The sequence below is a fragment of the Perissodus microlepis genome, chromosome 19 (assembly GCF_051167445.1).
Source record: "Perissodus microlepis isolate ML-2025 ecotype Zambia chromosome 19, ASM5116744v1, whole genome shotgun sequence".
Lineage (NCBI taxonomy): Eukaryota > Metazoa > Chordata > Actinopteri > Cichliformes > Cichlidae > Perissodus > Perissodus microlepis.
Genome location: NC_140479.1, coordinates 6,564,889 through 6,575,741, shown reverse-complemented (window position 1 = coordinate 6,575,741; position 10,853 = coordinate 6,564,889). Strand labels below are relative to the sequence as shown.

At 39.7% G+C, this 10,853-nt stretch overlaps 1 long non-coding RNA gene across 2 annotated transcripts; it reads left to right on the top strand.

Moving 5' to 3' along the window:
• The first annotated feature begins 1,993 nt into the window (after nt 1-1,993).
• LOC146365252 (uncharacterized) lies at nt 1,994-9,243 on the top strand. Of its 2 annotated transcripts, XR_014798596.1 has the most exons (9): nt 1,994-2,642; nt 3,356-6,165; nt 6,266-6,334; nt 6,446-7,196; nt 7,297-7,365; nt 7,477-7,641; nt 8,722-8,780; nt 8,867-8,984; nt 9,074-9,243. It is a non-coding gene; the product is annotated as an uncharacterized LOC146365252 (long non-coding RNA). The 2 variants fall into 2 exon arrangements; XR_014798595.1 differs by lacking the exon at nt 1,994-2,642 and having other exon boundaries at nt 3,232-6,165.
• Nucleotides 9,244-10,853: the final 1,610 nt, after the last annotated feature.

The window sequence follows — 10,853 nt, the reverse complement described above, 5'->3', positions numbered from 1 at the left end:
GGGATAGAAATTGGATAAATAATATGGTGATAAAATGCATTCAAAATAATTTTCTGATTAAATGAAAAAACAAACTTATAAAATGTAAATAAAGTGCAAATGAAAATATATCCTTATAATCTGTGAGTGAATCTGAAAGTTGCTTCAGCAGTAAACCTTTTTTCATTGGCAGAACCAGAAGTTACTCTTCATGTTTGAGACAAATGAACAACAACAAACACACAACAGTCCAGCTGCAACTCCCCTTTTATGTTCACCTCTTAATGAGACACTTGAGCCTGCCTCTGAGACACGATCACATCCAGTCTGGTTGAATTGGGGAAAGGCTCACTCTCAGAGTAGCTTCCACTGTTGTTCTGAGTCTGTTTTGGGCTTTGGTCTTGGTTGTGGCCACAATGTAAAATCCTGATTCGCACAGATACAGTGAGGAACATAAGTACACTCTGCATATTTTGCAAGTTCTCCCACTTAGAAATCATGGAGGGGTCTGAAGTTCACATTGTAGGTGCGTTCCCACTGTGAGAGACAGCATTTAAAAAGTAATTCAGGAAATCACATAATTTTTAAATAATTTATTTGTATTGCAGTGCTGCACATAAGTATTTGAACACCTGGCAATCAGCTAGAATTCTGGCTCTCAAAGACCTGTTACTATGCCTTATTAATCTAAACTAGTAGCACCTGTCTGAACTCTTTAAAGACACCTGTCCTCCCCACAGTCAGTCAGACTCCAACTACTACCATGGGCAAGACCAAAGAGCTGTAAAAAGACACCAGAGACAAAATTGTGGACCTCCACAAGGCTGGAAAGGACTACGGGGGGATTTGCCAAGCAGCTTGGTGAAAATAGATCAACTGTTGGAGCAATTGTTCGAAAATGGAAGAGGCTAAAGACGACCGTCAGTCTCCCTCGGCCTGAGGCCCCATGCAAGATCTCACCCTATGATCAGCCCTAGTGATGTTCGATTCGTGAACGAATCGTTCAATACTCGAGAATCACTTTACTGACTCGTGAATCATGATTCACAAGCCCAACTGACTCACTGACTCATCCCTATTGCTGTTAGCAAACTAATTCCATTAGTAGAAATATATCTAGCTTATAATTAAAATTGTGGGGGAAAAAAACAACAGCCAGTTTCGTAACAAAAGCATTTCTGCTCTGAACTGGAAGAAAAAACCCTGAGTAGAAGCTCACATCAAGAAAATAGCTCCTCGGTTCAGAGTAGCATTGCGCTGCTAACATGCTAACAACACATTTGAGCTACTCACCCCCTCCCTTCCTGTGCTGAATCGTAAGCATAAGCGAATCACTCAGGACTCGCTCCTCCCTCCTGTGCTGAATCATAGAGTGAACGAATCACTCACTCACTCACTAACCCCCTCCCTCCTGTGCTGAATCAAAGAGCGAACGAATCACTCAGGACTCACTAACCCCCTCCCTCCTGTGCTGAATCAAAGAGCGAACGAATCACTCAGGACTCACTAACCCCCTCCCTCCTGTGCTGAATCATAGAGCGAGTGAACGAATCACTCACTCACCCCCTCCCTCCTGACTCACAGCTTCTTCTTCTTCTTGGTTGGCAACCAATGTTAAGGCGCATTACCGCCCCCTGGCTCACAGCGCAGTGGACATTTAGATGAGAAAATATATATTTGACACACTTAAGGAATATATTATTAAAATACAAATAAACAAAATAAATGTTTATTAAGCAATTTTGATAGGAAATTGCTTAATTTTAGAAATGTTTTTGCTCTTTTTTCTCTATAAAATAGTTGTTGTTGTTTTTTTTTTTTTGAATCATTCATCTTAGCAGTGGGATTTACATGAAAAGGGAAACAAATTAAGTTTGAGTGAAAATGTAAAATTTTTGCACTCTCTGGTCAACTGACTCAGTGAATCAAATGACTCAAAAAACCCGATTCACTTTGGTGAGTGACTCATTAACACTCGATTCAGTAAAAAGAATCAAATTTACCATCACTAATCAGCCCAGAACTAAACAGGAGGAGCTGGTCAATGACATGAAGAGAGCTGGGACCAGGGGCGGAGCGTGGGGGTGGCTTAAGCCCGGGTTGTTTTGTCAGAAGCCCGGGGTCTTTTGGAGCGTAATTTTTTCATAGTTAGATGCCTGGCTGACAACTGTATAAAACAAAAAGTACACACAATATTCGAAGCACATAGTGCACACTGTGGGAATTTACGACTGTGCGTGAATCCCCCCTGATATTGGTATGATCCGAGCTCAGGCGCTAAGCGACTGAGCGAGAGGGCGGGGCAGCTGCTGCCTGTGAGTGCGCTGTTGGAGAAACGGAGCCAGCCGTACTAAGGAGAGCTTAAGTTTGACCAGGTACCAAAGCAAATCATTCGTACCGTACAAATAATGTAAATATGACGGTGTATCACGAAAGATTGATATCAAACTGATCACTTGACCAATATTACGTTACTTGCTCTTCAAGTGAATCAACAAATGGCGAAATGAAAAGCCGAACAAATGCTATTTTTTTAGAGAGTCTTAGCTTACGTGTGTTTATTTCATATTTTCAGTTCTTACCCTCCCCGACTAAATCGGTTTCAGTTATGTACTGAAATATAAGAATGGACATTAGAGGGTTCTTTCAAAGAAAAAACTCAGGTAAATGTTATTTTATATATTATGCTTTGTATGTTGTTCAGTATATTTCTATGCAAAACAAGAGGGATTTCAGTACACAGCAGGATATTCACATTTGTAACCAGATATTTACATACTTTAGGGAGAAAACAAAACATTTTTACTGTACAACATCAATTTAGAGTAAACTTTTGTTTTAGATAAATATTGAAATATCTTTTGAATTAGTTAAATGTCAGAATAAAGAGAGACAGAGCTGTCTATTTTTTATCACTTTGATCAAATTTAGGAGCACATGTACACTAAGTTTATTGTTAATTAATAAGAAAACTCCAGAGATTCCATTCTGAGCTGAAGAAGCTTCTGATAGGTTAGTAGAGTCCATGTGAGTAAATTGGTGGCACAGCTGTGGATGCATATAAGGAAAAACACAGAGCCTGTTTCTGTGACATGGGAAAATCAAGAGATGTCAACCAAAACACCAGAAAAAGAACTGTGGAGCTCCATAAGTGTGGCTCAATTTTGAATACAATTTGGTGCCATTTGCAATTAAGAAATAGAGATAGTTTCTCTCTTTACTCTTAAAGTTAACAAATAAATATGTTTTTTATATTTATCAATCTAAAAAAAAATAAACATTTAGTCTGATTTGATGTTACAATTAAAAAAGTGTTTGTTTTGATCTGAAGAGTGTGTAAATATCTGGTTTCAACTGTATATTTGATGATTGTCAGCACAAAGAGGGAGAGAGAGGAACAGAGAGGGAGAGAGAGAGAATGAGGACAACAGAGATGGAACAAGAGCAGGTGAGACACACATGTTAGTCAAATGGTTGTTTACCAAAAGTATCACCGTATCATAGGTCCTCATGTATCTTGTACCTAGTGTTTCTTTTTAGGTTTGCTATTTTTCAAATTCTACATTTATTAAGTTATGCAGGCTTGTTTGCACAACAAGGCTAAATAATTATATAAACTTTTCTCAATCTAAATAGTGGACTTTGGGTAGAATTTAAAAAACAAGTGTAGTGCAGGTATATGATGATTTTTAGTGCTACTATCATCTAGTTCTGATTCTGGTTCTGTCTTGGTTAAGTCCTCAGTAGTCCTGATTTTGAACTGTTGTAGTCCTGTTTTAATTCCGGATCAGTTCTGGGTCTGGTTGAATTGGGGTTTAGTCCTCGTGTCTTGATACAGCCCCGACTTTGTTCTGCCTTGCTGCTTAATTAAAAAACTAGTTTAAGGTGTCCTGCACATGTGATATATATTTTTCCCTATATGAAGTCATTCGTTTTTGAACAAAACTCAAAACAGAGCCTATTAATCTTTCAGTCATTTCTAACCCCCCCCCCCAAAAAAAAATAAATAAATAAATAAATAAAAAAATCCCACACGCATACTACCCTTTAGAGCTAAGCCCCGGGTGTTTCAAATGTCTGGCTCCGCCTCTGGCTGGGACCACAGTTTCAAAGGTCACTGTCAGGTGAACACTACGCCATCATGGTCTTAAATCATGAAAAACGACGAAAATTGAACTTTTTGGTCTCAACTTCACTCGCCGTGTTTGGAGGAAAAAGAAGGATGAGTTGCATCCCAAAACCACCATCCCTACTGTGAAGCATGGGGGTGGAAACATCATGCTTTTTGTGCTTTTCTGACAATGACCCGAAGCACACAGTCAGGATAACCAAGGAGTGCATATCAAGCATATCAAGGCTCTGGAGTGGCCGAGCCAGTCTCCAGACCTAAATCCAATAGAAAATCTTTGGAGGGAGCTGAAACTCCGTGTTGCTCAGTGACAGCCCCGAAACCTGACAGATCTAGAGGAGATCTGTGTTTAGGAGTGGGCCAAACTCCCTGTTGCAGTGTGTGCAAACCTGGTAAAGAATTACAGGAAATGTTTGACCTCTGTAATTGCAAACAAAGGCTTCTGTACCAAATATTAACACTGATTTTCTCAGGTGTTCAAATACTTATGTGCAGCAGTGCAATACAAACAAATTCTTTAAAAATCATACAATGTGATTTCCTGAATTGTTTTAAAATGCTGTCTCTCACATTGGGAATGCAATTACAATGTGGGAGAACTTGCAAAATATGCAGGGTGTTCAAATACTTATGTCACTACATGTAGTTGTGAATGGGAGAATGAGTTTCACAGCTCTGTGTCAGACATGGGTACTCCTTTGAGACACCAATCCAGAAGGAGCACAGGTCAGCTTTGCCCCACTGCAACTTTAAAATGCTGTTGTTGGAAACTTCCAGATGTGAGCGCAAAGCAACATCATTTTCAGTGCTAATGGGTCCAAAATTACAAGTGTCCTTCTCTGGGATCCTCAGGAAAATATTCAGCAAATTTCTCTGTCAGTTATGAAAGTTGCTGACAGACAGAGTCACTGACCTTCACCTGAAGGGAGTTTTCCATGTCCATCCTCTTTTCCTGGGCCCTCTTAGTCCACAAAGCAAGTTTCCTCTTGAAAGCTTCAACTTTGTCAGCAACAGAAAACACATTGCGGTGTCTCCCTTGAAGTGAGATGCTCAGCTGGTTCAGCAGTAAAAAATGTCACAGAGGTGGGCAAGCTTAGCTGTGAACTTTGAGTTGGCATAATAATGTGTGATTTTTTTTTTTCTCAGTGAGAAAATAGAAGACCTCATTCCTCAGTTCAAACAAATGCTTTATGACCGGTCCTCATGAACGCTATCTCACCTCACTGTGGCAGAGCAGCTGGACACGATCTGCTTCCCTGTCCTCACAAAGCTTGGAAAAACATCTGAAGTTCACAGCATTATTTTTAATGAAGTTGATGGTTTACACACTTAGATCATCACCTCGTGGAACTCTGGTGACATCTTTTTTGCTGCAAGGCTTTCACGTTGGAGAAAGCAGCATTTAGCTTCTGGTGCACGATCAAGAATGACGGCGTGATGCTGCCTGTCATTAAAGCTGCACCATCACTGCACACCCCAACACAGCTCTGCCGGTCCAGGTCGTTCTCAGAGAAGTAATTGTCCATGCAGCGGAAACATTCCCGAGCCGTGGCTCGTGTTGGTAGCTCTCCACAAAACAGCATGTCTTCGTGCAAACTGCTGTCCCAGCGATAACAACCAAAAACCAGCAGCAATGCACCATTCGTGAGAGGGGAACGTCATCATGTCTGTGCTCTGCCGCTTTCCGAAGACGTCATGCAAAGCGTGCAAAAAGAAAGGCGACAGATGAGGAAAGCAGCAGCAGCAGGAGCCCCGCTCCACCAAGGAAGCGCTTCTGACTCTGATCAAGATCGAAGCCTTTCCTGGAGAACTTATTTTCTCCAAACTTATGTATATAGTTCTTTGTTATTGTTGAGATACACAGGTCAGTGTTTTCAGTGCCTCTTGCACTTTTGTTTATTTGTTGGTGCTGGCCTGTGTTTTTTATATTACTTTGAGGATTACAAGATGGGTTTATTATATAATCTGTGCAAAACGAAATAAGGATCCATATGGACAGTGGCAAGGATAAATTATCCTCTGCTGCATCTCAGACATCAGCAAGAATCAACACAGTGGTAAGTAATAAGTAATGTTGAAGGTTGTCTCTGAAATGATGTCCCAAAATGTTAGAAAACTTCTTGAGGTTTTAACTTTTGTTGCTTTTCTGCCTTTTAGTTTTAAGAATCTGATGAAAAGGAGAAACAAAAAGAGACGCACCACAAACGAGTTTCCCTTACTAACATGGTAAATATATCCATCATGTAATGACATTTCCTCAGAGTAACCAGGAGTGTTTGTCTTGTTCCAAAGTAATTCACTCTTCTCTCATGTTATTTGGTATTTGTCTTTGAAAAGAGAGGAGCAGTAAGTGCATACGGAGAAAGAAACAGGAGCATCGGGGTGCAAGATTTTCCTCCAATCACAGTCAGGGGATTGATTCACTTGGAGCAGCTGACGACAGCTTTTAAACCCCGTGCTGCAGAGTCAGAGGGAGAACACCACTCCATCTCCTTCTACAGACTCACCAGCTGGTATGATGGTGCTGCCTGCAGGGTCCCGCTTACATCCTCAGATCCTGACTCCAGTACTTCCAGAGAAGGTGGATATTTATGTGCTGAAGGCAGCCCGGAGGAACTGTGTCAACAGCCTCATCATCACCAGAGTCATCTCTGCTGTTTATCACACAAAAGACACTGAGATGACAAACTGCTGGAGAATCACGGACTCCAGCTCAGAGGGCAGAGTTATCATGTCGGTGCTCTGCCAGTTTCTAAAGAGGTTTGCACAGATCATGAAGAGAAAGGCTACAGAGGAAGACGGCGGCAGCAGGAGCCCCACTCCACCAAAGAAACACTTCAGACTGTGAAGCCTTTCTCAGAGAACTTATTTTCTGAAGACTCTTTAATAGTTTTAAGACTTTGGCACTGCTTCTGTGAACTGTGTTGGACATATGGCAGGGCTGTGGACTGGATGTTGAACAAGGAACATCTATTGTAGAGCCAAGTGTAAATCTGTGCAACACGAATAAGGATCCATACAGACAGTGCCAAGTGTCCTGTATGGATCCTCTGCTGCATCTCAGACATCAGCAAGAATCAACACAGTGGTAATTAATAAGTAATGTTGAAGGTTGTCTCTGAAATGATGTCCCAAAATGTTAGAAAACTTCTTGAGGCTTTAACTTTTGTTGCTTTTCTGCCTTTTAGTTTTAAGAATCTGATGAAAAGGAGAAACAAAAAGAGACGCACCACAAACGAGTTTCCCTTACTAACATGGTAAATATATCCATCATGTAATGACATTTCCTCAGAGTAACCAGGAGTGTTTGTCTTGTTCCAAAGTAATTCACTCTTCTCTCGTGTTATTTGGTATTTGTCTTTGAAAAGAGAGGAGCAGTAAGTGCATACGGAGAAAGAAACAGGAGCATCCAAAGACAACTGAGAGTCTTTAGTGCACCGTGAACAGCAGTCACCTCAGAGCAAGAGAGTCCTCGTGGCTGTCTGGGTTCTCTCCAGGAGCTCTGGCTTCATCCTACAGTCCAGAGAAATTATGTAAGTGATAAGATACCATAACTAAAAAAAAAAACTTTTTAGAACAAGTGTGAGCCTCTGTTACAACTTTACTTACATCCTTCAAATGTAAGAGCTGCTGTCACGTCTGGTGAGGGTGTGCCCACACCTAATCTAAACCTGTAGTAAGCTTTAGTCCCTCTCGTACTTGTTGAGTATTGACATCAGCTGCACCCGTGCATGCAACGTGAGGGCACTAATAGACAGGGAGGAAATAATACTTGAATTCATTTTGAACAAAGATGTCATGCCAAATATTTTTTGATAGCCATTGCAGTAATGAATTCACAGACTTTATTATTTCTTTTTTCCTGTCAACATGTATTGTTCACAAATAACTACGGGCCACAGCTGGATCAGATAGTTCCATCTTTTCTCTTCATCTGCATTTTTGATCTGAAAGTAGAAACAACTATAACGGGGAGAAATGGAATTTTTATAGGTGACAGATTGTTCTTCTGACCAATAAGCTCGGGTCGCTGCGTGAAGTCAGAACCTGTGATTTATCCTCCCTGACTATTGAGTGATTTTATATGCTGATGTTATTTTCCTGTTTTGAGTCAAACTAAATTTCTCTATAGGAACTCTGTGCTAAAGGCTCAATGCACCAAATTGAGTTTTGATAAGTTTTTTTTTCTCATGCAAGGAAAGACACAAACTGCTCAGAGCGATTAAAGTTAAATGAGCTCATAGCACTACGTTGGCTTTATCAGCCCTGCACAGAACAGATCGGTCTTAGACTCTTTGATTCTCTTAAATAAGTAGAATCTGAAACTGAAGGTTTTAGATTAAATCTGATTCCTAAATTAAGAAGTAAATCTTAAAGAATAACCTAGGTTTGTAATTTGGAACAAAGTTGGGTTAACTAAAACTATCTTGAACTGTGGAGGGTTAAGTGTGACCTTCTTAGCTGCAAACCTAGAACTGGTCTAGTACCTTTTATATCTGCCTTACTGTGACATAAGTGCTGCAAAAGGGTTTTATTTCTCTCTCTCTGTCTCTCTCTCAGTCCCTCTCTCTAAAAATATTCATTTTACTTTATTTTCTCTATATATGATGTAGGTTTGAATTTTCCCTGCTAAATTGTGATGGTCTGGGAGCCTCCTACGTTCGACCTGCCTGTATGTATGTTTTTTTTACATGTTTTGTTTTGGCTCCCCTCCCAGTCCCCTGCTTCTTCCTTTAAGTGTGTGTGTGTGTATTCCAGCGTGCCAGTTTATGGGCGTCATCAGCTGGAAGGTGTTTCCCGTGTTAAAGCCGCCACTCCTGTCTTCCGTCTAGATTGGCCACTCGCTTCAGTCAACGCTGGATTGTTGAGTTACCAAGTAAGTGAAGTCCCAGCTCTGAGTGGAAATAGTCTGTACGTGTGTTTCTCTGAGTTCACCAATCTGATCTCTGTACCTTGTCTTGTTAGGAACTTGGAGAGGAGTGTGTCACAGGAGCGAAGTGTTTGTAAATGTCGAGTGTTGGAGTTGTTTTCCTGTCACACCTGGACCACCAGCACAGTCCTGCAGGATTGGAAAGTCCTGCATTTGGGCCCCGTTCTCGCCATGCACCTTAACATAAATAATAAACACTTTGATTGAGAAACTGCATTTTGTGTCTACTTTTTTTTTTTTTTTTTTTTTAAATCTTTGTCTAATATTTAAATTTGTTTAATGATCTGAAACACTTTTTCACATCAATGTATGCACGTAGAAGTTCTGTTAAAAAACTATGAACAGAATCATTTCAACAATGTGAACCAAGCTGTCACTGCAACTGTACTAATGCCCAGTTTGCAGCAACAGACATGATGCCTCATACTACAAAACAACCCCGAGAGATGCGGTTAAATGCCGTCTTCAATTCCAAAAAACCCACACACATATCAACCAGTTGGGCAAACTTGTCAACACTGTTCTTCAGAGGATAAAGTGCTGGTCCTTTGTTACACCACAAGACTTCAACACAATGTTGGAGACGTGTGCCACCCAGGAAACTCGAGAGCCTTAAGGCCATTTCCAGAACTTTTTTTAAATTTAATTGTAATTCTAAGAATCATTTGGCACATGGTGTTTTGGAAATGTAATCAATGATCAAATGGTAACTACAAAAACAACAGCAATAATAATAACAGTAATAATAATAATAATGGTGGTACTAAGACTGATGATAGTTACTATTGATGATTACTAATAGTATTAAGAGTTTCACTTTCTCCACCTTGAGGTAAACTTGTTTATTTGCAAAGAGAAGTAGAGGCATGGCAGTATATGGATGATTCAGATTCACTAACAAACACAGTGGTAAGAACTAAATTTGTACAGGTTTTCTGTATTTTTGTGTATGCATTTGTTTGTTTTTTACACGAGATAAGAATGTTTCTATACACATACTGAGTGAGGCCCAATGTTTTTCATATGAAAATTGTATCTACTTAGTCCTGCCTGTATGTTCCTTACATTGCTACACTGATATGAATGCACAATTTAAGGGTTTAACCAGCCAAAAGGAAACGGTCAAGGTTGCAGGGAAATCAGATGTCAAGAGGGAATGTGCCACTCCACCTTGGAAGATGAGGGACAATTCAAACTGTTTATATTTTCTGTTTACTGGTTCTTGGAACATTCAGAGAATATCCTGACCACATTATTGAAGTTTACAGATACAGTTACAGTACATCTGTATGTGCACAGCTGTGGTCCAGTGCAGTTATGTGGAGCCTCAGCGAGTCAGAAACTGAGGTTAGACATGAACCACCTCATGTTGTGTAGCTTTCTGGATGTTATACTTGTTGGACTAAATACTTATTTATTATACGGGCTATACAGTACATAAAATAAAAATTCACATGTTTTATGTAACTAAAATGTTTAATTATGTGGGTTAAAGAAAATAAGAACTCCTAACACCTAATGAAACGTTTCTTATATTTTTTTAATGACCACATTTTGTCATATTTATATATTTATTCATTTTCACATTTTCATATTGAGAATTACGTTCACATCTATTACCAAATGTTTCTTGTCTCATAAATCTTAATATTTGTATTGTTAAAAATTCTCTGGTTCTGGTTCCAGTCTAGTCTATAAACTTTAATTTACACTAATTTAAACTTTTCGATTGCTCATTGGATAATGAAAATATACAACCGAAACCCTATCCACCCTTTATAACAATAAATTTAGCTTATTGCTCTTTTTTAAAAT